This window comes from Alligator mississippiensis, chromosome 1 (assembly GCF_030867095.1).
Source record: "Alligator mississippiensis isolate rAllMis1 chromosome 1, rAllMis1, whole genome shotgun sequence".
In the NCBI taxonomy this organism is placed as follows: domain Eukaryota; kingdom Metazoa; phylum Chordata; order Crocodylia; family Alligatoridae; genus Alligator; species Alligator mississippiensis.
In genome coordinates, this window is record NC_081824.1 from 152,865,361 (window position 1) to 152,893,075 (window position 27,715).

The following is a 27,715-nucleotide window of genomic DNA, read 5'->3' on the forward strand; positions in this document are numbered from 1 at the left end:
TGTCACCTTTTCAAATCACTTCCTCCCTATTTATATGTTTTAGTCATCTGTTTAGGGAGCAAAAATCATATCATCTTAGTTAAAGAACTAAATCCACACTGTAAATAAGTGATGGTGAATACTCAAAGACATAGTTAAAGGCAAACAAGGTTCTTTGGGTGAAATGGATATCTTTTATTAGACCGACTTAAATAGCTGGAAAAAAATTTCTTAGCAAGCTTTTGGGTTTTAAAACCCTTCGTCAGGCAGAGGAAGCCTCTGCAGGTGGTGCGTGCTCTTCCTGGATGGAATGAATAGTAAACCACAGAGGCTTCCTCAGCCTGACAAAGGGTTTTTAAACCCAAAAGCTTGCTAAGAAATTTTTTTCCAGCTATTTAAGTTGGTCTAATAAAAGATATCAGTTTCACCCAAAGCACCTTGTCTGCCTGTGTCCTTAGACCAACACGGCTACAACCTACACCCCTGTAGTGAAAGGCAAGAATGTTGAAGGACCTATAGGCTAACATGAATTTGCATAAAGTGCTTGTTAAATATTAATAAATAAGAAACATATGTGAAAGTGAAAGACTGCTTGGAGGTAATTTGCTAAGAGAATAAGGGCTAAATTCCTCAGCTAAATTAGTCTCTACAGATAGTTTACCCAGCTATCCTACATAGACAGATTAGGTTAGATAGCACAAAACATTACAGGTTAAGATATAAATCAGATAAGAATGCTGAACCCAGCCAGAACTGGAAGGGAAAACAATAGATAGATAGATTTAATTCCCCCTACTTGGAATTTAGCCATTACGCCATATATATAAAATGTGTGGATCACTGTACAGCAGATTTGCAACATTGTCATTGACAAAATACAAGGCTTAGGAGCTACAGACAATGACTAACTTGTTAACTAATGTGTTGCTCAAGTAGGCTTCAGGGGAAAATGCAAGGCAATAATGTTCATGCTTAGCCCCAACATGCATGTGTGCCTCTGCCAATAAAAGTAAACTTTCCATATCCCAGATCTTACCAGAGCCTCCAGCAAATTGCTGCTAACACTGTTGGTTCCAGGATCAGGAGGATGGGTATTTCTCAGCTGTTCAGGACTTCCCTTCTGTCTCTCCAAAGTTAGATCAGCACTTTGTAAAGTACTTACCATCAGGACCCTGGTGCACTCAGACCATTTTGATGAAGCTCATCTGTGTATCTAACAAAAGCAACCTCGAGAAGAGACAGAGATACAGAAAAAGGTGGAAATAATTAAAAGAAAGGGAGCAAAGACAGAGAGTGGAATGACATGCCCCAAAAGGCACAAAAACACTGTTGACATGCAAAGTTCCATGTTTGTGATGTTAGGTGTGAAAAGTGGTACAAGTATCTGTGGATTTTTTTTTTAAATGGCACAAGTATTATAGGCCAGAAGAAAGGGAATTGTGGAACCTTGGTCTTGAGCTCCCCAAATTCCCCGAGTGCAGTTCTCAGATCATATAATCAAAAACATCCCATAAGGTACAATGTTGGATGGTGAGCCAGAGGCACACTAACATTCCTATGCACAGTCCAATGCATCTTTTGTCAACATGTCCTCATTGCAAAATCTTATGTCACCAGGAAAAGCTTCCAAATGTAGAGACATTATATTAGCACAGCAGGGGTGGTGACTGCCTTCTGATAAAGGTTTTACCAATTCTTCTAAATGCAGACATTGCCAGAAGGAGAACAAGATTCCCAAGATCTCAGTGACAGCTAATGAGATGTGCCAGAAGAGTATGGCAGCTAGAAGCCCAAGTATCACTTCCTTATGGTAATCACTGTAAACAGCTATGCCCTACTGGGGATGTGCACTGGCTGTGAATCATCTTGTAATTACTCCTTTCCACGGTCTGTCCCAGCCTAGGCTTCTAGCGAAGACTCCTGTCTGGATCAAGTCATCATTTCAGTATGACTCATCCCTGCACATGTTTCACTTCACATGGGCCAGTATGATCAAATGAGCAGAGATTCTTGCGCAGTCTCTCACAGTCCATTTAACACACAACAGTGGTATGTTCAATTATGTATTTCACAAGAATCTGGGGAGATAGTCTGATGCAGTTCTGTCATAACAGCCCCTACCTGTCTCCATATGCTACACTGACACTTCCAGGAAGAGGTGTAGTCTGAGGTCCACATGGCAGGTGGTTGTTGTCTATACCCAATTGCTGTTTTCCCTCAAGAAAATCCTTCTGTGTAAAGAGAATGGTGCTTCCTTATGTCACAACAACTTCCACAACTGGTGAAATGTTTTCAAGGCTGAATATTGCCCTTGCCCCACAGAGCTTTCCATGGATCTACATGCCTGCCTCATCTATTAGCATTTTAAAATATGCTGTTCTAAAACCCAAGACAGCTTTCCTCTCCTCTGTGAGAACAGGGATTGCGTCCCTCTTGAGCACATGTTCTAACTCCTGGCAAAGAGGGTGGAGTTGGGACATGCTCTTCTCTCTCCTGACTTTCTGTGAGCTCCAGAGTCAATGCTGAATAGGAGAGAACCTGATGACAACCTTAAAGCAAAGGGGCTAGGAAAGGGGGCTGGTTTCTGTTAAAGGAGGGTGAGGAGTTCACAGGCCTTCCCTGTGTTTGGGTGGGGGCCCTGCTCTTGTCCAGGTCAGAATGGGAGAAGATCCACTGAAGATCCTCCTCTTTCATTATTAAATAATACAGTTGTTTAGCACTTCCATAATTGCCACTGCTCTCTGATATAACAGCTATGAGTGAATTAAAACTCATTAAGATCTAATAATAAGTTCAGACATATGCTTTGTGGAATCTCTCAGTACAATGACATTTGATCATACCTGAAGAAGCTCACACAGGTGGAACAGTGAGCTTCCTGGTGGAGACATATCTGCCAAAGTGTAATTTCCAGCTTGGAAAGGCAGAGCATGTTTTATTAGACATCATAGTGCCAAGTCAGTCAAGTTATAACTGGTTCCACCTGACACTCCTACAAGCCAAGTAGCACTTCGTGCAAAATTACTTCCTGCCTTTGGAAGTAATTTCTCAGGTGCTTCCAGTCTGATTTATAAACCCAAAGGTCAATGCAAACAAAGGGGAAATTCATTCACACTCATAGGAAAGATCTGTTACTCCCTGGATGACTGCTGCAAGTAGGAATCTTTAAAAGCGGCACCTAGTTTTAGTGACCAACCACCAGTTCCATTCAGAAAGAACATTCTCCTGAAATCAGACCCTTCCTTTGCACAGAACTGTTTTGTGCAGTAGGGTTTTCTAATGTAACCTCCTCAACATAAAAGATGGCATTCAGATAAGTGCAATAAATTTGTACAGTCAGATGTCATAAAGGACTGAGCTGTCCAGTGAAAGGGCTGAGTCTCCTCATTTACATCTCAGTGCAGTATACACACACCCAAATAATATCCAATAATAAATAAAATATGAATTTATATCAAACTTTTTCCCTGATACTAGCTTGCTACTAGGCCCTCTTCCTCTCACTATTAGAAATGATGAGAAGTGTTATCCATATGTTTATTGTCAATACTGGAGCTAATGAACGCCACCCAATCTGGTTTGAGCAATGAGGCAGTTTAATATATCTGCTTCTCCATGATTGTCTCCACTGCAACAATTGACTCAGATTCATAAACTTGAAATTAAGCAAGGGACAAGGAGTTTTGTGGGTCCTATCTTTTCTTGGACCAAAACAGATCACCTGTAACAGTTCTCACCTCTCTCTCAATTCCTGGACCATCATGGCTACAACATTACTCCAACACAACCTTAACTTGAATTACTCCACCAGCTGGCAGGTGAGAGAAGTCACAATGCAAGACAACCTCTCAGCTATAAAGAGCATCCGAATTAGCATCCAACCAGCTGTGGAAATTCACATTGCTGCATTCATCTTTGTATTATTACTTGAGTGTCAACAGTACTGAAGCTTCAGCACCCACTCCTTCTCCAGACAAGCTGGCTAGCTTGAGTTTAAGGCACCACTTACCTCAAGCCAGAGATTTGGTGTTTGAATGGGAGTCATGATTGATTTGAGCTATACCGCAAGATAACAACACTGGGAAGACAAGCCCTCTTTTCAGGACACTATCCATATGCCATGGGACTTAATTGTGTTAATGAGCCCACAGCATCCCTAAAGCCAGACTCCAATCTTCTTTCCCCTGGTGCAAACATGGAGAAACTCCTTTGGCATCAATGAAGTTACTTAGCGTTTAGCTGCCCCTGCAGAGGCCAGAGCTGAACTTCTGAACTGTTATAGCAGAACTTAATCCAGCTCAATTCCAAGGAAAAATTCCAAAGGACCTTTTAAAATCATAGAAAAACAGGGCAGGAAAGGACCTCAGAGGTCATCTAGTCCATTCCTTTGTTCAAGCAGAATCATCCCTGACTAAACCATCCTAAACAACTGCTTGTCTAGCCTGTTCTTAAAAACTTTGGGAACAACCCTCACACACAGCTACCAGGCATAATGCCCATAAGACATCAATATACCATTTAACTTGCCACAGGTAAAGCAGAATGAGGGCCACCGTCCTTCCTCTGCAAAGACAGGAAGTAGCTTGTTAAAATACACCCACGATATAATACAGCTGCATAGTCATCATGGTTAAAATATGATGCTCCAGTGTAGCAGATGTTTGTATACCAGCCCCAGCTAAAGACACTAGCAACCTTGTGACAACAGGGCTTAAATGTGTGAACCTAAGCCTTGCCCATGTGATGATTTGTAATTCAGTTTGTAACGCAGCTGGCACAACTGGCTCAATAAATGACTGATGTCTGCACAGCACGTGGCTAATCCTCTCTTGGTAGCTGCAGAAGATAAGGTTGCTTCACCCCTGCCAGAGGCCTAGGCTGGCACAGAGATGTCTTCCCATGACTGGTTCCGTAAACTAGTTTCTTGCTGCCTGTGTAACTGGTTTGGCCAGTTGTCCAACTGCTTGTGTGGCAGAGCTTCCCAGAGCATATTGCTCCACAGGCTGCCACTCTGCACACCACCTCCAGGCACACTACCTACTGCTAAGGCCCCAGGAGGTAGCTGTTGAAATCTTCCCAGAATGAACCAACAGACCCATGACCCATGTGGACTTGCCAGCATGGCTGTAATGACTGAAGTTCTTCTGTGTGAGCACAAACTGTGCCATCTTACTCATAACCAGGTAAGGCCCCTCTAACTGCATACAAAATCTCATTTGTGACTGGTGCATAGATGGGCTGTTAAAAACACTGGCATATATTACTCAGGATTCCTCACCAGAAAACAGTCCCTGAAAATGGTGTAGTATCCAGGAACAATGAATTCGACCCCACACCCTACTACGAAAAGTGTACAAGTGCCATGGGACTGACCCAGTGATATCCATGCAGCCCTTAACTGAACACAATTAAGTCTGTACCCATGCTTTTTATAGCTCATTCATTCATCCATTTATTCATTCATTCTAATCTGCCCTCCTTGGGTGAGTATAAATATGCAGTCACCTCACACCTTGTTTGCAGTGCGGGCAATGACAATGTCCCAACAACCAAAAGAAGACCGTAGGGCCAAAGGGAAAAAGCCATCTGGGGACTCAGTCCTGTGGGGTACTGGGTGCTTGCAGCTGTCATTGATTGGGAGCACCTGAAGTTTTTCAGGACAGGCTGGACACTTCAAAATATCAGGGTCTCTGAACTACACAAAACGTTGATTTGGGTAGATGCTCAGCTGCCCTTTTATTACTAGGTTTGCTGTTGGAGGGAGAGGCATGGTAAAGATCCTGGTTTCTCAGTAAGATTAGGCTCTGCACTCAAGTCATTTTGCTTCTAAATGGTCCTGTTCTCCTACTAGTGTGATATCGGAGAGAAAGGGAGGAGGAGGAACAGAGTAAATGTGACTCTGACCTTCCTGGAAGAATGAAGTTATTGATGCCACACTGGGCTGAACACTGAAAGCCATGATGTACTATAGGCCTGCAGAGAGCAAATTGCAGAACCTAGCCAAGCACAATGCTGTAATACACGTTGTCTAAATGAAGCACAGTTTCCTCTTACTGATCCCATTTCTTCTGTCTGAAGGGTACTTTGTACATTTTAATAACATGGAAGCTGATCTCTAGACACTAAAAGTTTATAGCAACTGCATTTTGGGTGTGTGTCGACACAAGCAATTTGCCAAAATGGTTGTGAACATGTGAGAAATGGAACGAGTGGCAGATATTCATGGCACATGAGAAGATTTCACCAGTGTGCTAAAGCATCAGCAATACCTCCCTCCCTCCCCCCATTCTTGATGCACAAGGGGTAATCTGTTCCCTGCAGAACCCCCGAGAAAACAAAATGATTTATATTTCCAGAACAGAATTCCCTGAGCCTGATTCCACTTTCCCTTACACCAAGTTAAAACAGGCTTCAAGGACCCTGGTGGCGTTATTCCATATTTACACTGGTAAATATGGAATCTAGCCTAGACGGTACCTATAATTACTGACAATATCTAGCTCTTTTTCTACAAAAAAAGACCACTGCATCAAGTTTTAGAAAATGGTCTTGTCCCAGTTCTTTTTCATGTGAACCTATTGTGTGAAGAAGGGATTAGGTGGGCAGCCCTGAAACCCAATGTCTTTCCTTCCCAACAGAACAGGCCCAACTGGAGCAGCAGCGCAGCAAACTTCCCCACATCCCTTTGTCTCAGCCCTGACCTGGAGTGGTCACCTCCACAAATGAAAGAGAAGGCCAGCTTTCATGGTCTATTCTATCCCAGGCTGTTCTGCTAAGGTTGCTAACTGCTAAGATTCCACACAGTTGTGGAGGAGTCCTCTTAACCTGGAAGTCTCTCCAAAGGGAACTAGGCAGGTCATCAGCTCACTTTACAAACCTCTTCATAAACATGATTCAAAATGGTACCAGAAGCACTCTGCAATGAATCCTGCATGAAGGCCATATCTTCTTTTGGGCCATAATAATTTTACAGTCTATCTAAAAGTTCCAGGATAAATTTGTTTTACAAGGTCCACTGAACAGATGATTTTTCTAGATCCTTTGGGGGCAATTTAGAACAGGTTTCAACATATGTCACTGATTAATTGCCCGAGCCATCCAGTCACAGTCCAAAAACACAGCTGTGGTGACATGAGGTCAAGCACTGCCTGACACCTGATTTTCAGCTGGGCAATCCATCTACCTAAGGAATTATTAGAACATAGAGAGCATCCATCATTTGCCATGAGAATTAGAAGGGTTCTCTCCATCCCATAGAAAATTAATTGTGCTGCCAGGTCTGACAATGGGTTCAAGTTAAACTAAATTGTAGGAATGTTTCCATGTAAAATTGCTCAGCCTCTATTGAGATTGCAACACAGGACAGTGGTACATTTTGGGACCAGTTACCAATGCAGGAAACTTGGATAATCCTAGGGGTGGAATTATTCATCTGCCTATCACATAACTCATTAAGTCGAGCTATATATACTACTACAAGAAAGAGACAAACAAGGTTCTTTGGGTGAATCTGATATCTTTTATTAGACCAACTCATGAAAAGAGCCACCTGGAAGAAGACTTCCTCAAGAACTGCACCATCAAACCCTTGTTATACTTAAGATATATCAATGACATCTTCATCATTTGGACTAAAAACCTACAATCTCTGATTCAGTTCCATCAGAAATTCAACAATCACCATCCCTCCATCCAACTTTCTCTAGAATACTCCAGCATCAACATCTCCTTTTTAGACATGATGATCAATATCCAGAATGATAAAATACAGACCACATTATACAAGAAACCCACAGACCAACATACATATCTGCACAGAACCAGCAATCACCCTAAACACATCAAAAAAACTGTGATATACAGCCAAGCCCTCAGATACCACGGAATTTGCACTGAAGAGAACACCCGGGATTGCCACCTCACCAATCTTAAAAAGGCTTTCACCCAACAAGGACACTCCTCCAGAGAGAGAGATTGCACGTTTGAAAGAGCCACCCGGATACCACATGAAGAACCGCTGCAGTACAGAACCCCCCCCACACACACAAATCGCACACCACTGGTTATGACATATCACCCCTCCCTTGAACCTGTACAGAAAATCCTCAAACAATTGCAACTCATACTAGAAAGAAACCCTATTCTTAAAAAGATCTTCCCAGAGCCACCCATCCTAGCCTTCAAACAAGCACCAAACCTCGCCAAACTTGTCACCAGGAGCAAACTTCCTCAAGCCGAGAACACACCAAAAGGATCCAGACTGTGCCATGACAAGAAATGCAAAGCCTGCCAACACATCTCCACCACCCCCACTATTGCTACACCCCACAACAGAACCATCAGCATTCCTGGATCTTACAGCTGCACCTCCAGAAATGTTATATATCTCATCCAATGCACCAAATGCCCTGATGGAAAATACATAGGAGAGACCAAACAACAACTGCGCACCAGAATGAACGCACACCGGAAATCCATCAAAGACAGAAATACCCAACTACCTGTGGGGGCACATTTCTGACAAGAAAACCGCCCTCTCTCCAATCTCTCAGTCCTGATCCTCAAAGGAAACGTATACAACACTTCCCAGAGACGAGCCTATGAGCTCCACTTCATCAGCCTCCTGGACACTAAAAATCATGGACTAAATACAGACTTTGGATTTATGTCACATTATAACCTGCCTGACATCTGACTCCCCAGGTATCTCTCCGCTATTCATCGCCCGTCTGTCCCCACCCCTCCTTCCCCCCCCCCCCGCCTGTGTCTCACCATTGACTCCTCAATCTACATTTTCACTGACTACCTGTCTTGTATGCATACCAGCCCAGCCGCTGGCTTCTTTACGTTTCATTCCATCCAGGAAGAGCACACACCAACTGCTGAAACTTCTTCAGCCTGATGAAGGGTTTCTGAACCCAAAAGCTTGCTTAATAATTGTTTTCCAACTATTTAAGTTGGTCTAATAAAAGATATCAGATTCACCCAAAGAACCTTGTCTGCCTATGTCCTTAGACCAGCACGGCTACAACCTACACCCCTGTTACAAGAAAGAGAGACACTTCTTAACTTTTCAGTGGAACATTTTCCAAAATTTTGAAAGCTAATTAAGCCTTGCTTCAGGAAAATTGAACCATTTTTCTCTAAACCCTCATGTCCCATCCTAACTCAGCCATGTGCATTTAAGGCCTGAATCTCTTTATATTCCCTCAGTATCCCCTCATGTTTGTCCCTCACACCTCCAAGAAGCAGATCCCTCATTTTCAGAAATAGTGATGTCTTCTGGTCTGTGAATTAGAGATGATCTGAACTTTCTCCAAGATCCGGCATCCAGTATCTAGAGCAGGGGCAAGCAAAGTCTGGCCCATGGGCCAGATTTGACTTGCAGCGGATTCCATTTCCCAGCATCCCCTGCCTGCAGTGCTGAGGCTGGTTTCCATGGAGACCCCAGCAGCAGGGGGCTAGGACAGCATGGGGCCAGGGTTTCCATGGAGACCAGCCCCAGCAATGGTGGCAGGGTGAGTGGCTAGGCAGGGAGCTCCTCCTGGGCCGGTATCTGGCAGTGGTGGCCAAGGCAGAGCTGCAATCTGCTGTCTGCATGCCCCAGGCAGGGGATTGCGGCTCTGTCCCCGCTCCAGACCATACTGTCACCACTGCAAGATCCCAGCCCGGGCCTCACAGCAGCTCCCATCCAGCCATGTGCCCTTCCAGTGCTGCTGGGCCCCTCACACTGTCACAGACCTGCCACTGCTGGGGTCTCCATGGAAACTGGCTGCAGCAATGCGCTGGGAAATGGAGTCCAGCCACTAGCTGGATCCCCCATTTTGCCCACCCGTGGTCTAGAGATTATACTCAAAGTGAGAGTATATATTGAGGCCTACTCTGTGCACCATAATGAGATTACACAGAGGTCAATGCACATTCAAAAACTACCTTACCACCTTTCCAGGAGAATTTGTCCCTACTATCTTGGTTTTAGCCCCCCGTCTTTTTGGCCCCTGCAGTCCTCACCACACAGCTTATTCACCTTTTCATGCCACCTATCAGGCTTTTAAAAATGTCCCTCCATTTGTGGTGTCTTGGGAGTTGCTACTTACTTGCTTAACATGCCTAATGGTGTTATTAGTAAACTCTGCACAAGTGCACCTTGGGATACTCGTTACAGATACTGAACCACCACCACACCCACATCATCACATTTTCCTTGGTATAGCACCTGGTACAGCCCTGTGGCTTGTTGCCAGCGCCTTGGTGCTTTCAGTTGAAAGCTCGCTCTCTACTCCTCCCACTTGAGTCCAACTCAGTGAGACTTTCCTTTTTTGCAAGAGGGAGGTTGAGACCCAGCCTACACCTCAGCTTGCGGTAAGTACACCTGGTTACCTGGGGATATTCAAGCAAGGCCCACACATGAGGGTGGATCAAGAATTTCACACACTACTAAGGAGAGCAAAACATAAAAGGCACCTTCTGAGAAGAGCAGGTTACTGCAAACATACCAGTACTACCCACTCTGACTCATGAATTTAAACACATCAATAAAGATGCAGGAGCTGTCCCTTTTGTAGGCATTTAAATACTGGGCTCGGCTTTCTTCCCTGAAATCTGGAACCAAAAGGCCAGATCTGGCCCATGTTACAGCCTCCTTGGGTTGCTGCCGTGGCACAGAGCTGGGGAGGAGGGCATGACGCAGCCTTCTTCTAGAGGGTGAATGACTCAGGAGGCATCAGGGAATCCCCAGGTGACAAAGAGCAGAGTCAGCTCTGCATCGCCCATGTTTCGCTCCACCTCAGTAGCAGCGCGGGATTGTCAGGGTGGCGTTTAGGGTGGCCATCATAGAGGACAGTCCGGTTTTCTGCTACTCTGACCTCTATTGATACGAAACCCAACGCCTTTATGTCCTCTATTTTTCTCTTCCAGAGAAAAAGGGCGCCGGGGTTTCGTATCAATAGAGGACAGGTGACAACCGGACTGTCCGCTATTATGGCCACCCTAGTGGGGCTGCGGCCAGCATTCATTTCATCTATCACTCATATGACCCCTTGGGTCCATTATGAACTGCAGTAAGGTAAAGTAGCTCTGAGGCTTGCAAACTGGGGTAGTACAAAAAAAGCAGCGTATAGTTAAAACAGAGGAGAAGGGCTACAGAGCTCTGCGGGACTGCAGGCAACTGAGGAGAACTGAGCTGGGAGCTGCCTTCCTGATGCCAGAGGGAAGGAGCGCTCAGGCGTGCGAGTCTGCATAAGAAGACATGCGGAAGACAATCCCTGACTTTTTAACCTAGCCACTATCTCAGTTCAAAATAAAAATGGCTCCTCTGCCTATAGTACCGGTCCCAAACACCAGGCTGTGTTAAAACATCTAAACAGAATCCATGAATTCAATCAGAGGAAACCTTCAGGACATTTAAGTGAGAAACCAGCATGTCGCTTAATGAAAACAATCCCAGTAGGCTGTGAGGGCTGTGTACAGTATGTCTGCCTGTTACTAATTATATTTACTGGGTTTTTTAAATTGAAGATGAGTCAGAAAAAGAAAAAAAAAGTCCTTTATTATTGTGGAAGCAGAAGGATGTCTCCTGAGGGTGTATGTAATACACTACTGTCACGGCATGACAATGGAAAAACTGACTGCTGAGCCAACCAAACCCCCATAAATACCTAATGATATCTCTTCTGGCCCAGATTTTCTACAAGTCAGAGCCTGAACTGCATACAAAGCAACAATCAATATGAAAGAATCTCTTTCTGCAACAAAGCTAGAGTTTAGGAGCCCAACTGAGCCTTGGATTCCAGTTCATACAGAGAGATTTGATTAAAGAAGAAATCTGTCACATTAACTTACAGGTGACAATCCACCAGAATTCAACTAAGCCCCCCGCCCACGGCACCTCCCTCCATTAACGTGAAGAACAGATGGCTTGAATGAACAGACATCATTATTAATTACAAGATTGTTACACCAGCAAAGCATGCCTCGAGTGGTGTGTCAGAGCCGCATTCACGTGGGACAAGAACAAAACCTTTTCTTCTTTTATCCTTTTTTTTTTTTTGCCAGGTAATTTTGCTACCTCGTTGAGTCAGGACAGACTATCTGGGTGCCAAACACCTGACCTTTCCATATATGTACACAAGGAGAGCAAATGTGTCTGAGAAAACACTGTCTCCACAAGTGTCTCCAGCTGCCTGCTAGCCTTAGCATGGTGGGTGAGCGGCCCTGCCCAGCCAAGGTTACCTTAGTCACCGTTGCCACCTGGGACGTCATGGCACTAAGAAATGGCAGTCAGGGGAGCTAGCTTTTGAAACTGCCATTTCTGTCAGAAAATATTCTGATAACCCAGCTGATTTCCATTTGGTTTGTTCCCTCCCTGTCCAGCAAGACCACGCAGGTTTCAAAATGATGCTTCTCTCGGACAGAACAAGGGGCACTCGGGGAGCTCTCAAATCTGTTTTATACTGGAGTGGCTGCACTGCCTGGGTTGCTCCTGACGGATGCCAGGAAAAGCCAGAGCAGATTCAGGTCCGTAGCTGCCAACATTTAGGGGAAAAAAATAGTGCCACGGGGCACAACTGAGACTGCAGGGTGGCGCTGGGGGTGCAAAGTTGCGCTGGCCAGGAGGCATCCGGCGACTCCCTGCTCCCCTCCCAGCTTTTGCTCGGCCCCCTGCAGCAAAGGGATCGGCTGAAGCCGAGATGGTTCTGGAAAGTGGACAGTTGGCAGCTTTTTCCCTGCACAATGCAGTGGCCCCTGGTGGCTAGAGACCAGCATTTCCTTTCCAAGAAAAAAAAAAAAACGCCTGAGAAAGCAGGTGCCAAAGTTCAGGAACGCTGACTAGGACAGTCCGCCCCGGAGCCGCGCGCTAACCTCAGGACAATACCGGCTGCCTCCGGACTCTTGGCAGCGATGACAGACAGGGAGCCAAGTCCTGCTCTCAGTTACCCGAGGGTAAATTTAGAGTAACTCCATCTCTGACACCTCCTGGGGAGTTGCTCTGAGGGAGGAAAGAGATTGGGCTGTAGGAGCTGTGAGACAAGTCCATTCGGGGAGCAGGGTAGGCAGACTCGCCCTATAAAAGAGGGGCAAACTGACCAAAATATTGCTTCTGGCTTTCAAATGCTTCCATGGTGATTCAGTGTTTGAAACTGCATCTCAGGAAAGATGCCCTTTATTCAAACCCTCCAGCAAATTCAACTTTTCCTCTTGGTAACTCATCTTCCTCTCACTCCCATGCTACTTCACCCTGCAGGCAACAGTGCCTACTTACAGCTGCTTCTAAGAGCTTGGCTGCTAAGGCCCCATTGGGTCCTATTCAGCCTCCTGGCATCCCCTCTGCTGCTTCTCTTTCTGCTTGAGGCATTTTTGAGAGATGGGGCTGCACTCCTAAAATGACAGCATGCACCACTGCACACACTGAGGCTTTGGCTATGTTAGCAGATCTGAGGAAGAGCTCTCAATGAAGTCAACAACGGCACTTCATCTGCAAAGGCTGCATGACTGGGCTTTGGGTTGTTAATGTGCCCGCTGGCACTCTCTGCCCTGGGCTGGGAGGACTTACAGATAGGCAAGTTGGCCAAGGCAAGGTAGCTTTTCTCAAGTCAGAGGCTCTGCAACAATTATTTGGCTGCAACATATCATAACGACTTTTGTTCTGAGAGTTACATTTTAACTGAGAAAGCTTAACAAGTATGACTTATGGGCTTCTAAAATTGGCAGCAGAAAAATGAGCTGAGGAAATCATGGAAAAAAACCACAAGCAAGGCCATTCCATGTTATGCACAATTTCTGGGCTCTTTTTCCAATCTTCTGTTTTTTTAGATTGTGGAAAATATTTTCCAGATACGTAGGCCTGGCCTCACTGAGTACATATTTATGCCAAGTTTATAAAAAGCAGCTGCAGACAGGGTTGAATGAAAGGATTACACTGCTGTCTGTCTTCCAAAAGGTGCTTCAGTTAACACCTTGTCCCAGAGAGCGTGGCTTATTTCTTATACCTCCATGACTTTAAGCAATACTCACAGAGAGACACAAAATTTGTGTCTTGCAATGAAAACAAATATTGTTTTGTGTGTGTGGATGTGTACATGCACATGTGTGTCAGTAGTTTCCAGCCATTGCTTAACCTGGCTCTTATTAGTGGTAATTTACTGCCTCACTGCAACCGCTTACACCCTTTTAAGTCAATAGCTAGATAGTTCTCCAGGAGGAGAAGGGCCTGCAGGATCAGGCGCCAACTCCCAGGCAAGGGCAGGCTGCACCAGCTCCAGACTCATATATTCTGGGATTGCTAGCTTTACAGCAATAAAGTTCCACGATGACTATCTATTTGGACCTCCTGGCCATAAAGTTTTCATTAGGGATCTGAAGAGTGGAGGCACAACTTTAAATTCAAGCATAGGTTTAATCCTTGCCTGATTCACTAATACAGTTGCTGATAATTCTTGATAGCTCCCCCTAGCTATTTGGTGGGGGGGAACGGGGGACCTGAAAGCAAATGGATATAAAAAGGTAAGGTAGGAGGTAAACTGCAGATTGCACATTACAGCTCTGTACCCTGCTGCTTTTTTGCAGTCAAATGTCTTAGAATAACAGTGCCGAGAATGACAGCATTACATCAGGAATATCGGTCAAGACAATATTTCCTGGCAATTGTTTGAGAAAAGCTTTTCTCACAGCTAATTGCTCCCAAGAGGCAGTGTTTTCTCTGTTTTTAGAGGCAGAGCGATTAAGAAAGGTTTCTAAACCTCTGCACCCTGCTGCAGGACAAAGAAATGCAAAAAAAAAAAAAAAAGAGTAGAAAAAAAAAAGAAAAAGAAAAAGCACCACAGCTGTAATGTTCTATGAAATGATTTTGTTCTGTTCTCCTGACAGGGTGGTGGGTGGAATCATCAGTTTGGTGGAGATAAATACAGAAAAAAAAGAGCATTTTACAGGAGAAAGGGGTCCCATGTCTGAGAGAGCCGCATTGCCATCTAGTGGCAATGGGTCTTGGAGACCAATGCAACTCTGACTGCAAACTCTACACATGAGCTGGGACTGAGCTCTTCCTTATGGTTAGCAGTCACTCTTCCCAAAAACATTGCTGTGTTTCCTGTCAGGATTTTATAACCACCTTGTCCATTGAGAAACCACTTTGCCTCTAAGGAAGAATAAATTAAAGAAAAAGACTCTTGAATACCTATCAAGAAGAGCAAAGCTGAGGCACATTCATAGAGGAAATTTAATGTCGCACCCATGAAAGACCGATTTTCACATTCATTATGGGTGCACAAGAAGCTACTATAGCTCCATTAGGTTCTGGGATTATCACGTGATGATTACAGCAAAATGATCATTTGGCAGGAAGAGAAAATACTACCATATTCTGAGGAGACAGGTATGAATCTGATGCTAGTGCTTTGTTCCACATTGTGTCAGATCTAATGCATTGCAAAGTCAGCCATGTGTCTGCTCTGATTCTGCAATGCTGTCTCCTTAAAGCATACTCCATTACATATACCTATAATGACACATCACATTGCACTTTGGAAAGACTAGAAATCTTTCAGTGTAAAGCCTTTCAGAGGACAACGAGAGAGCATGAGGGCTGGGGAGAACTACTCAAGAAGGGCATGGGGAAGCAATCTTTTTTTTTTAATGATCTCCATGTAATAATTTTAAAAAACATCCTTCATACAGGTAAATTCTTCTGCTCATTAAAAGATGCTAGGTGAAAGACACTGGCCATTGACATCTCTGTCTATCTAGAAAATAGGAACACCCCTGGGTGCCTAAAGCCTGATATAAAGAGTCTTTGGGGGAACTGAGGAGTGGAGCCATCAACTTTTAGCATCTTCCCTGAGATTGCCAAGAAGGATATATATCCTGCTGTTACTGATGGAAAGGGGGGGGATGTTTTTGTTATATGGGAAACTGTCCATTGAGAAATGCAATGACCACACTCATTCTTCATGGCCTACTGAAAGGTGACAGTATTAGACAGAAACAAAGTTATCCTGGTTCTCCCAGAAGAGGGTAAGAAGTAGCTAAATTCCCTGCAGTGAAACTGAAAATGACCACAACAATTTCTTTACCCCACAGCCCTCTCTGGTATGCAGGCCTTGCAGTAGGACAGTGACCACAAATAGGTCATTTTTGGGCACTACTAGATTCCTCGATGTGTCAGAGAACAGCAAAGTTTGGGCATTCACCTAAATGCAGATGCTATGAATCTCAGCAGGAAAGCCATGAGGAAAAATTTGAAAGGCAAGCTTAGAAAATGGAAAGATGGGCAAAATGAAAGAACAGAGCCAGTGACAATTCTGAAGGACCCGAACACTTTTTAATAAAGCTTTACTTGAAATCACGAAAGATACCTTCAGCTGTTAAAGAACCAGGGGCATAGCAAACACAGAAAGATTAATAAGGTCCAAGCAAGAGCTGCTGTCACTGATTTTATTGAAAATGTGCTGCCTGAGGTGGTAAACATTGATCTGCAAAAGGATTCTCACTATACAGTGTAATGAAAGATATTATCAGGCCTGATGAAAAATTCTAGGGGGAACAGAGCAAAGAGACCAGCAATTCTGACTGGTGGAGAGTCTCATAACAAATAAACAGTTGGAAGCAACAAAACTGAAGGGACAAAAGTGACTATATAGGGAAGCCAATTGCTTTTCTTGCCTGTTTTTTTATGACAGAGAGCAAGGGGCAAGGACTAGCATGATAATACTAAATTCTCCTTATAGAGCAGCTTCTGTCCAAAGATCTCAATGCACATTATACAACCTGTTTAAAAACTAGCCCCTGTGGAATCTTATGATACCCACTTATAGAAGGAGAAACCAAAGTACACAGTGGCATACCCAAGCTCACACAGAGAGCCAGTTCATGTTTAAGGCCAGAAAGGACAATTAAGTCACCTAGCCTGACCTCCTATATAGCAGGGGTCATTAACTTTCACCCTGATAGTCCTGTACTGAGCCCCGTAACTTGTCTTTGGCTAAAATAGATCTTCCAGCAAGACATCCAGTCTATATCTGAAGATATCAATAAGCAAACTAACCATTCCCCATGGTAATTTGTTCCCAGGGTCAGTCCTCTCACTGTTGAAAAACTGTCAAATTCCTTATTTTGAATTTCTCTGGTTTCAGCTTCTAGCCATTGGTTCTTACCATGACACTCTGCTGAGTTAAAGAATCCCCTTAATGCCTAGTAATTCTCTGCCCCCTCCCCATTAAAGTATTTCTATTCTGTAATCAAGTCACCACTTAATCTTTTTGAAAATGTAAACTCACCAGATTGAGCAATTTAAATCTCCCACTGTTGAGCATTTTCTCCAGCCCTTCATTATTTTGTGGCTCTTTTCTGCATCTCTCACAATTTCTCAGCATTTGTCTGAAAATATAGATAACAGAACTGTATGCAGTGTCCCAGTATGTTTCACTAACACTGCACAAAGATGCAAACTCACCTCCTCACTTTTATTCCCTTCTCCCATGAACGGTGCATGCCCCCAGCGGCTGTGGTGGGGCACGGCTATGATGGCAGTGGCAGAAGCACAGTGGTGGCGGCAGCAGGAGCACAGTGCCAGTGGTGAGCGGAGAGCTCCCACAGATGCCACTGGCACTATCAGCAGTGGGGAAGGGGGGTGGCAGGCACAGACCAGGGGTCAGCGACCACCCGCAGGTCGGCGATCACCTCACAGTGTTGGCGGCACCTTTTTGCAGGGGGTGCACCACCACACTCGGGGGGTGCATGTGCACCCCCTACATGTTACCCCTGCCTTCTCCCACCTTCACACAACCAAGGACCACATTGGCCTTTTCTGCCAGAGCATCACACATGGATGCTGTGATGTACTATGGGTTTTACTGAGATATTTCTATATTGACTGTGTTCATATTATTATGAATCATATTATGCGATTCAGCTTACCTCATTAGCAGGCATCGTGGTAAAAAAAAAAATTCTGATAAAAAAAAAATCACAAATTATTTGACAAAAACCCCAAAATCCATGATTAAAGTGAAACACCACTATATATGTATATGTATGTCAGTTGAACACAATGTTTTATTGATACATTTACAATTCTAAAGCAATTTTGAAGCCTACCAGTGCCTCAAACACTAAAATAAAATAAATTCTAAATACCTATAAATTTTGGTATTTGATTTTGGGTTTTTTATCATGGAAAATCAGAGCTCCCCCTGCCGCCTCAGCTCACAGAATGCAGGTCCAGGCCCCTCACTCCACAGCCACAGCCCCCCAGCCCTACTGGTGCCCCTCACTCCCCACCCTCCCACACACAGCCCCCTCCTCCCCCAGCCCTGCCAGTGCCCTTCCCCCACCACAGACCTGCCGGAGGGGGCCCCCAGCTGCCAGGGCTACAGGTCCAGGGACCCGGGTCCAAAGGCCCCTGCCCCCCCGCAGCAGTGCCTGGGCCCCAAGCCCCATGCACTGCCGAGCTGAGCAGCATTCCCAGCCCTGACCAAATCCCTGCCTCTCTATGGAGGCCTCAATCCCACCCCCCCTCCACTGCCTCAACCTACCTACGACAGCTGCTCTCCAAGCTGCCTGGTGGCCATGTGCATATACACACACATGGTGCCACCTGCCTGACCACCCTCCTTCTACTCCCCCAAGTCCCTTGCAGGCTAGAACTCTGCCAGCCTGCAGAAAGCTCTTTGAAAAAGTGCAAAATCCACACATTTCTCCATTAAAATGGAAAATCCGTTTTTCTTGAGTAAATGGTGAACTCCACTGTTTTGTCCATTTTCCATGAAAACCAGAAAACCTGGATCCCTGCTCATTAGCATGTGCATAGAGAATGAAAGTTAAGTGCCTGGGCTGGCTGCCTGCAGGAAATGAGATGGACGTTTAGCATCAACAAAGCCTTGAATGGCTTCATTGACCTATCAACAGAGTTGAGATGCCCAAGAAGAGTCCAGAGGAGATACGCATGACAGTGGGAGAGCAGGCTGGGAACAAGCAGACTGGCAGCTCCTGGCCAGAAAAGTCAACAGACTGAAACAAGTGGAGGATATCTGGGAGTGCTCATAACTCTGCAGAATGGAAGGATTGCTGTGGAATCCTTGTGGAAGGGACAGTGGAAGGGACAGTGAACCTCTGGCTGGACGGCCTTTGCTCCAATAAATGCCTTTACTGAAGAGACTTTCTGCTGTGCTGTTTCCAGCTGTAGGTTGCACTGGGTAATCCCAAAAGGAGGTGAAATCCCTCTTTCAGGAACTGAATTGATTCTCACTCACAAGTCAGGTCCAAGGAGAACAAGGGAAGGTGAGAGACTGAAAGGCTATGGCTGGGACTGGGGAAGGGGCCTGAGCTCCCCATTTGCTCTCAAAGTCAAGCTTGGGCTGGCTTCAAGAGGTATTCTCAGAAACAAGACACAGCCCCAGCAATCCTGAGCAAGTACCCCATAGAGGACACATTGTGAGAGATGCTCATCCAGGCTAAGCCCAAAATCCTTTTTAGAGACATGGCTTTCTACAGCAGGGCCCAGGGGCAGCCATGATGCTCCCTGGTGTCTGTGCAGCTTCTGCCCACTCTGGCCCCCCCAGGGTACCCTCCCTTTCTTCTTCCTGCCATGCCTTGATGGAATTATTTCTACTGTAAAAAGAGAGACTTCCCTGAGGTCCCAGAGTGAGCCCTAGCCTGTTTTTGGCCAGTGGGCCCCTCACATGCCCAGTTGACCCCAGTCCTACCCTTCAAGCCTTAAGTCAGGACCCTCCCACCAGACCCCAGGTGGCCTAAGAGCTCTTTGTGGCTTCCTTCTGAACCTATAGCTATGCCCATGCCTCACAGATGGTACTTTAGATTGTCCACTGACCCTGGTGGCCCCATGTGTTAATTATCTAGTTCTTCCAGCTTGCCACACCCCTGATCCTAACAAGGCTCTCTTCTTCCTGGGCTCCTGGCCCCAATCTGGCTTCAACCTGTCCTAGGCTTCAGCTCATCTCCTTAGCTCCCCTTGGCTTAAAGCCTGCTCTGGCTTCAGTCTTCTTGCTGTGGCCTTAGCCTCCTGCTTTCTGGCTCTATATGGCTATGGTGCCTTTGTCCCAGCCTGCAGCCCTCTGGGTCCCTGACCCCAGACCAGGCTGCTCCCACCAGCCTTGGCTCTCCCAGTCTCAGCTTGCACCAGCCTCAGCCCCTTTGGTTCTTGACACCAGGCTAGATGGCCTCTGTTGGCCTGGGCTCTTCCAGCCTTGCTGTACACCAGGTCACAGCCCTCTGGGTTTCTGACCCCAAGCTAGGCTCCCTAACAGTGGCCTCCAAACCTTCCGTGGCCTCCAGACCTTCCTCAGAGCCCCAACCTGGTCCTCCCTTAATCCAAACATAAACACAATCTAAACCTAAGCAAGCTGCGTTATGAACTAAAAGCCTTCCCTGCTCTGGCTCAATGTTCCCACGAGCCATGCCTCTTTTGGAGCCCTCTCATTCAGGCTTTCTTGGGGGAGCAGGGGCTTGGGTGCCTGCCAGACTGCCTCTTGCAGGTCTTCTCTCTTGGGAGCTCCTCTACCTGCTGCCTGCAGGGCCAGATTGACCACCAAGAGAGCTCAGGCACTGATCTTGTGTGCCTCTAAAGCCTCACCTCTTCCTGTTGGGCAGCTGTCCAGCCACCCACAGGGGTTTCCATTCTGGGCCTGATGACCAGCCTGCTTCTCCTTGCTGCGGATTAGCCCAGTTGCTTGCAGGTCTGGGCTGCCTATGCCTGCGTTTTAGCTGCTCATCTTCTAGCAGCTGGCCTTTGCCCAACTGCTGCCTCAAGGGGATAATCTCTCCCCCAGGAGTAGCTCCTATACCAGCCGATACTGGCCTGCTTGCTTCCTTCCAGCTAGCCTTTGCTCAGCTGCTGATCCCACCCAGCAAGCTTAGCATGCTGCAGCATCCCCTTAAAGTAGCAGGAGCCTCTGGCTCCCTGTTACACTTTCCAAGATATATCACCCCATTCTATAATCATGGCCTTCCTTCCTCAGTTGGATAAGCCCGACTCACCAAACATGCTGGATCATTCTGCATGACTCCTTTGTTCTCCTCATTATAGTTCTCTCTATCACCCCTTGTATCACATGTTTACTTCCAGGTCACTGAACAGCCTTGGGACTGGTACCAACTCTTATAGAACCCATTAGAAACATCCCCATTCAGTGGCAGTTTTCCACTGATAACTACTTGTTGACATACCAGTCACCTAGCTTCGTTCAGTTAGCGTGTGCTGTGTCAATATTGTGTATTGCTCATTTTAAAATCAGAAGAGCAGAGCTAAGAATACAACCGAGGAACCAGGGCTCAAGATCTCCTGCTCTAATTGATAAACCCTCTGGCATCAAATACAGTATGTGTCTCAGACAGTTGGAGGAGAAATGCTGCCTAAGTTTTCAATAAACTGAAGAGATTGGATATTTAAGTTTCTCACAGTAAGACATTTTCTCCCATCCATGGGAGTTAGATTTCTGCCATCCCATTCCCAGATTTACTCACGAGTTACAGTAGCCACAAGGTCTGGACCACAAGGCTGCTGTGACAGACAAGTAAGTGAGTGCCATTCCAGGGCTGGGAGCAGTGGAGACACATCTGGGTGGGCAAATTAGTACTTCTGAGTGACAGTACCACTTAGTGCACACCTCTGGTGCTGCGCAGACATGGCTATACTGCTGCTGGTCAGAACAGCAGGATGTGCTTGAGGGAGTCACCACCTGGCATGACTTGTGCTGTGTTAGTCTGTTGGGCAGTTCAAAAAGCTTATTTGGGCTTTTGAAAACACAGCCCCTTCTCACTTCACAATGCCCCAATTTCTCAGTGCAGCAGGTTCAGCAACTCCAAATTGTGCTCTGGGATCAAATGAATAAATCTGTATAGAATATCCAGAGCTATCAAACTGCAAAGCATTGCTGCACATTCATGCTGTTACAGGAAGAGGTTGTCTGTGTTCCTGCAGTTTTACCTCAAGGTAACTAACCTAGCCTTGCCAGATCTTGTGATTGTGTCTTAGGGTTCTCTTGTTTTATTTCTCAACACATCTCTAGCATTCATGGTTGTGAAAAAAAAAAATCTTGAAAATTGGACCTGAGTCCACCCTACAGACTCAGGAACCAGAGGACAAATGAAAGAACCCAGCATCTGTTATTTAAAAAGACATACAGTCTCATGATTGGTTTTGAATATTTGGAGTCATGGATAATGCTAACCGTGACTACAACATAGTACAAACATGCATAGGATCCTCGGGATATAACTGGAGGAATGCAGACAAGAATCAGACCTCAGAGCTTCAATGCATAATTTAAAGACAAAAAACAAACAGCAACGAGTGAAACAATCACCCTATTTTCTGAGTGATCATAATGCTGTTGTCCTTACCTTCCTCCTTGCTATGTCATTGTTTCATCTTCCATTTCCTGGATCCACATGGATGCAGTCTTGCAGGACAAGTTACAGGAGCAGGACTTCAGACTAAGCACGTGGGAGCAGGGTGCTCCAATTGCCATGCCCAGCCCTACGTAGTACAAATAATGATCACCGGGGCTGAAAGGCCAACAGACAGCCCCTGAGGATAGATAAAAGTGAGTCACTAGTTCCAGCAACCAAACTTTAATACTAGCAAAAATGGGTGAAGGTGAAGTTAATATCACTGCAGAAAAGGATACAAGCACGCAAAATGTTATTCTGCTACTAATCCCTCTTGGTTAGGCAAACTCAGTCCACAGCTTCTGTACACCTCTGGCCTCTGTATTGCATAACAAAGACCCAGACTGTTGTACAATCAACAAGAGTCACAAGGGAGGCAGCTAGGCATGATGGGGGTTTCATTTCTTTATTATAAAGATATATAAAGATTTTGATCATCTCAGTTTCAGGAGTTTGCATTGCTCTTGGCAACAATTCACGTGACCAAACAGTGAGATAACACCAGGTCTGTCTGGCATGTGGTGGAAGTAAATGCCACTCTAAAATGACCACTGTATAAGGCAAATGGAAATTAACACTGCTCCAAAATAGGGAGCCTTGGTGTTGTGTAGCTGCCATTGCTGCTGCTTTGGCCATGCTGCCATACAGAACACATGTGGCATTGGCCAATGTTGTGCCAGGATGCAAGCTGCATTGGACCAAATCACAGCACACACAGATTCGAAAATTTAGGATTTTGCAAGAGGAGCCTGAAGGTTACATGTGTACAGGACTGCCCTCTGCTGTTATATGCTGGACCTGCTTAAGGGCTCAATACTCTGTCAGCTGGAAGATGACAGATGTAAGTCAGCATTTCACCACTAGCAAGGGCAGGAGATGGCACAGAACACTTGAACTTCTTACCCCCTTCCACACTATTCTACTACTCCCTGCAAAAACCACAGTGATGAGTATTAGGACACCAAATGCTGCCTCTTTGGAAGCTCTTTGGCCTCAAATCTGTTCTCTGCCTCTGCACTCCCTGAGGCCTACGTGTTTGAAAGCCACTTACAGCCTTCATGACCTCATGGTTAGGTTTATTGCAGCTGATTGTAGAAAAGGCTCACGTGAGCAGGTCTTTGGGCTCCAACAAAGCCCAGCTGGCCCCAGCATCTTTTCTCGGCCCAGCAGTGAGAGTGCCTGGGGACTCTGTCTGAGGGGTGTGCCAGTCTAAAATGATCACTGTACAAGGCAAATGGAAACGAACACTGACTTGAAGAGTGATAACTAGTTATTAACTGTTAACTAGTTATCACTGAAACTAATAACTGTATTGAGCCCTCAAGCAGGTCCTGCCTCCGACCCCTACCCTGAGAAAAGCATGTGGCCAGCTGGTGAGTGCAGAAAAGCAACAGTACAACAGAAAGGTATAACTCAGTGACGGCCCAAAGAGAAGGCAGAAGGAAAGACAGCAAAGGCAAAGTGAGGAGGGGACAGAACAGATACTGTAGGAGAGATGACGGCACCTGTGAGCAAGGCTGCATGAAGGGAGAGATGTCCATCACAAAGGACTTGACCACAGTAAAAGAGTTAAAATGGGAGAAAAGTAAGAGGTTCCTGGCTAGAGGGTCTTGCCTCCCCACTTGGGGTCAGGCTAATCGCCATATTTGGAGGACAAGAAGGAATGTGACCCCACGATCTGATGGGTACAGATTGGGAGCTTTTGCCTTTCTCTGTAGTGGGGGGCATGGCCCTCTACCCAGGATGTCTTGAGCATATATTGATATTTTATAGAAGCAGGACATCGGCTACCGTGGTTCCCCTACTTTACCTGTGGTAGGTTAAAGTGTTAGGTCTGCGTCGTGTCAGGGTTGATAGTAGTCTTACAGAGAATTTAGATGATGGTTTGTATAGGATGGTTTGGATAGGGATGATCCTGCCTCAGGCAGGGGGGCTCTGGAGGTCCCTTCCAGCCCCACTTCTCTATGACTCTGTGACTTTATATAAGGCTCATTACTAAACAGGTCATGGAAACTTATTCAGCTCTAGGGTAGAGGCCTGCAGCTCATGAAGGGAGACCCTCATGGTTCTAAGTGTTTTGTGGCAGGGTGAGGAGACTGAGAAGATTCAACAAAAATAATTTACTGTTTACAAAAAACATCATATAAATGATGCTTGCGTGTTTCTCAAATCTGTCACAAAAGCCAGATTCCATATCACAGGAAAGGACATGGGAAATGCAATTTGTTCCTTAAGTAGTTTAAAACAGCCTTGGTGATTTAGAAGCCTAAATCCCTTTAGAAGCCAGGGAATGCCTATCCTGCTATTTAGGGTCACCATGAAAGTAATCCATAACTAGTCTGAGTTGCACAAGCTGCCCTTCCCTGGTTATGTGTCCCTACTGCAACTGCACATCAAGCACTGGAGAGAGAAATAGCAGGCCAGCTGATTCTTAGAAGGGCTGCACTGCAATCTGGGCTCTGATTACAGGCAGTAGGACACAGGAAATAGGGGCTAGAGTTGCCAAAAGTCAGATGCTGATGGACTTCATGTTCTTGTGGTCTCGAGCATGGGCAAATTGTAAAGAACGGCTTGCGAGAGGCAAGCTCAGAGGAGTTTGCAATGTGGATGATCAGGCACTGGGCCAGCCTGCCAACGGTGCTTGCCAGCAGTGTAGACACACCCACCAAGACCTGTTGATTTTGTAACTGGTGCCTGTTGGCTAGCTCCAGTGAAATGGAGAAGGACATTGCTTTTCTATAGATTGGCATGTTGTGGATACGACTGAAAAGTCAACTGTTTTCTGTGGCTTCTTACCCCCTTCCATGCTATTCTACTTCCTGCAAAAGCCACCATGACCAAGATTAAGACACCTAATGCCATCTCTTTGGAAAGAGAAGTTGTCTTGGCTCAATTGCTGAAAACCATAGAGGAAGGTTTTGCCTGGGTGCTCTGTCATGTGGGTCAGAAGCTGGACTTCAAGGGCTTGTATGAAGAAAACTAGGCCAAAACCTTATGAAACAAGTACAGGTGACCCTCACCATTCGTGGGGGATACATTCTCGTATCCCCTGTGAATGGCGAAATCCGCGAATAAGGCACTGCATTCATGAACGCAGTGCTCCCAGCGGCTGGGTGTCTGTCCAATCATAATGCTATTTAGGAAGTGGAATACTGGAGATGACAGACATTTACATAAGTAATATAGCCTTTCCTTTCCTGTATGGGAAGTCCTAGCAGTGATCTAAGTTATATGTATGCTACCGTCCAAGCATGAAACAGAAAATGGGGAATAAGGGCTTCATTCTTGGAAGTAGTACAAAGGAGCAACTCTTTCCTTGTGACATTAAGGCACCACCTATGATGCTTTATAGGTGCACTTGACTGGCAGTGCCACTAGCTGCAGTAACAGCTGTAAAGGAAGTAACAGACAGGGGGAAAACCTGAATCATTTAATCACATTTTTATAACATGGTAGAAAGCACAGCTGAGCCCTTTCTATACAGGAAGCCCCGTCTTCCTCTTTTGCTACAGTTGGTGAATTACATTTAAGTTTGCTAATGCCTGAAATGGGGTGCAAATTACAGCTTTCTTTGTCTATACACGAGCTGTGCACCACAGGAACTGTTAGTGGCCACGCAATGCTGAAATAACAGCAAAAGCCTACTTTAGACAACGCTTTATTTTAAACTGTTAAATGCATGGTGCTTCAGTAGGTAATAGACATTTTGGGAAAGCAAATTTTTAAAAGCATCAACATTCCCACCTCTAACTATGGCACATAAGCTCACAGGAGGCACTGACAATTATGCCAGTGTAAAAAAAACTACTTTAACTAGTTTTAAAAAAATCAATACAATCTTAAATAACTAAAACCTAGCTTTCTCAATTTGGGTTATCACTGCAAACTTCCAGAAGCAGGTAAAACAGATAGGAACTGATGTCCATTTCTTCTATATAGGGGTTGCATCAGCACACAAGTATGGTGGCAAACCCTGAAGTTACCATCAAATTCTTCAAGAAACCAGGGAAGAACCACCCAGTTGGACACACACATTCCTTCTAAAGTCTTTTTTCATACAGGACAGTCCCAGTATAACCAAAGGTGTGAATTTAGCGTCTTGGTATTGCTATTCCAGTCTGCCTGCACATTCAAGATGACATTTTGCTCCACCACACAGCAATTAAAGGCAGTATTTGCCCCAACTATAAGAATGTGAAATGTTATCGGGAAAAGTGGTGCCTGCAAGTGTTTAAGGGAAAAACTGCGCGAGGGTTGTAATTCTAAACCAGGCATCAGCAAAGCATGTAACCATCTCAACTCTGGCAGTGGTGTGCTAGGTGACCTCAAATGACTTAACCAGTAACAATTCAACCAGTAACTTGACCTTTTAGTGCTTGAAGCCGACTCCCTCTGGTAGAGAACCATGGTTGAAAAATCCTGTAAGTCTACCCACATCTTAAGAGTCATAGAGAAATAGGGCTGGAAAGGACCTCCAGAGGTCAGCTAGTCCAAGCCCGTGCCCGAGATAGAATCATCCCTATCCAAACATCCCATACAACCATAATCTAAACTCTGCATAGGTCTATGTTATGTCAGGATTGAGGGTAGTCTTAACACCCTAACCTGCCACAAGTAAAAGCAGGGGAATGATGGCAACCAATGTCTTGCTTCTATAAAATGTTGTCAATATACACTCAATAGGCCCTGGTTAGAGGGCCACACACCCCACCAGAGACAGGTAAAAACCTACACAGTCCAAACCAATCTATGGGGTAAAATTCCTTCCTGGCCCCAAATATGGCGATCAGCCTGGCCCAGAAGGTAAGGGCAAGACTCTCTAGCGAGGAACTTCTGGCTTTGCTCCTAGCAGGAGAATCAGCACACCCCAGTTGAAGTCCCCAGCCTTAGCTGTAGCCAACACCCAATGCCTCTGGGGAGACTTAAACATACCCACACAGCAGAAACACACAGCAGGAAAAAAAGAAGGGAGGGGGACAGGGCAGGAGCAGGATCTCCCTTCAATAATGACTCCGAGATCCCTTTCCGCCTCTGTGCTTTCAAGAAGGGAACTCCCCAGCCTGTATGTATGCTGTGGATTCCTTCTCCCAAGGTGCAGCACCCTGCATTTATCTACGTTGAACCCCATCCTATTCTCATCTGCCCACTTTTGTAGTCTGTCTAAATCTAGTTGCAGCCTCTCTCTCCCTTCAAGTGTGCCCACCTCACCCCACATCTTACTGTCAACAGCAAATTTGGTGCTTCCACCCCCTCGTCCAAGACGCTGATGAAGATGTTAAACAGTGCGGGCCCGAGGACTGAGCCCTGGGGGACCCCACTGCTCACATCTCACCAG

The 27,715-nt window shown here is 45.6% G+C and overlaps 1 long non-coding RNA gene across 1 annotated transcript in view; it reads right to left on the reverse strand.

The window, feature by feature from the left end:
- Positions 1-22,695, reverse strand: part of LOC106737818 (uncharacterized) — a 47,544-nt gene extending 24,849 nt beyond the window's left edge. Inside the window, exons 1-2 of the long non-coding RNA XR_001371964.3 lie at positions 22,333-22,695; positions 17,250-17,349 (exon numbers count right to left, since the gene is read on the reverse strand). This is a non-coding gene — a long non-coding RNA (uncharacterized LOC106737818). The remainder of the gene's footprint in view (positions 1-17,249; positions 17,350-22,332) is intronic.
- Positions 22,696-27,715: the final 5,020 nt, after the last annotated feature.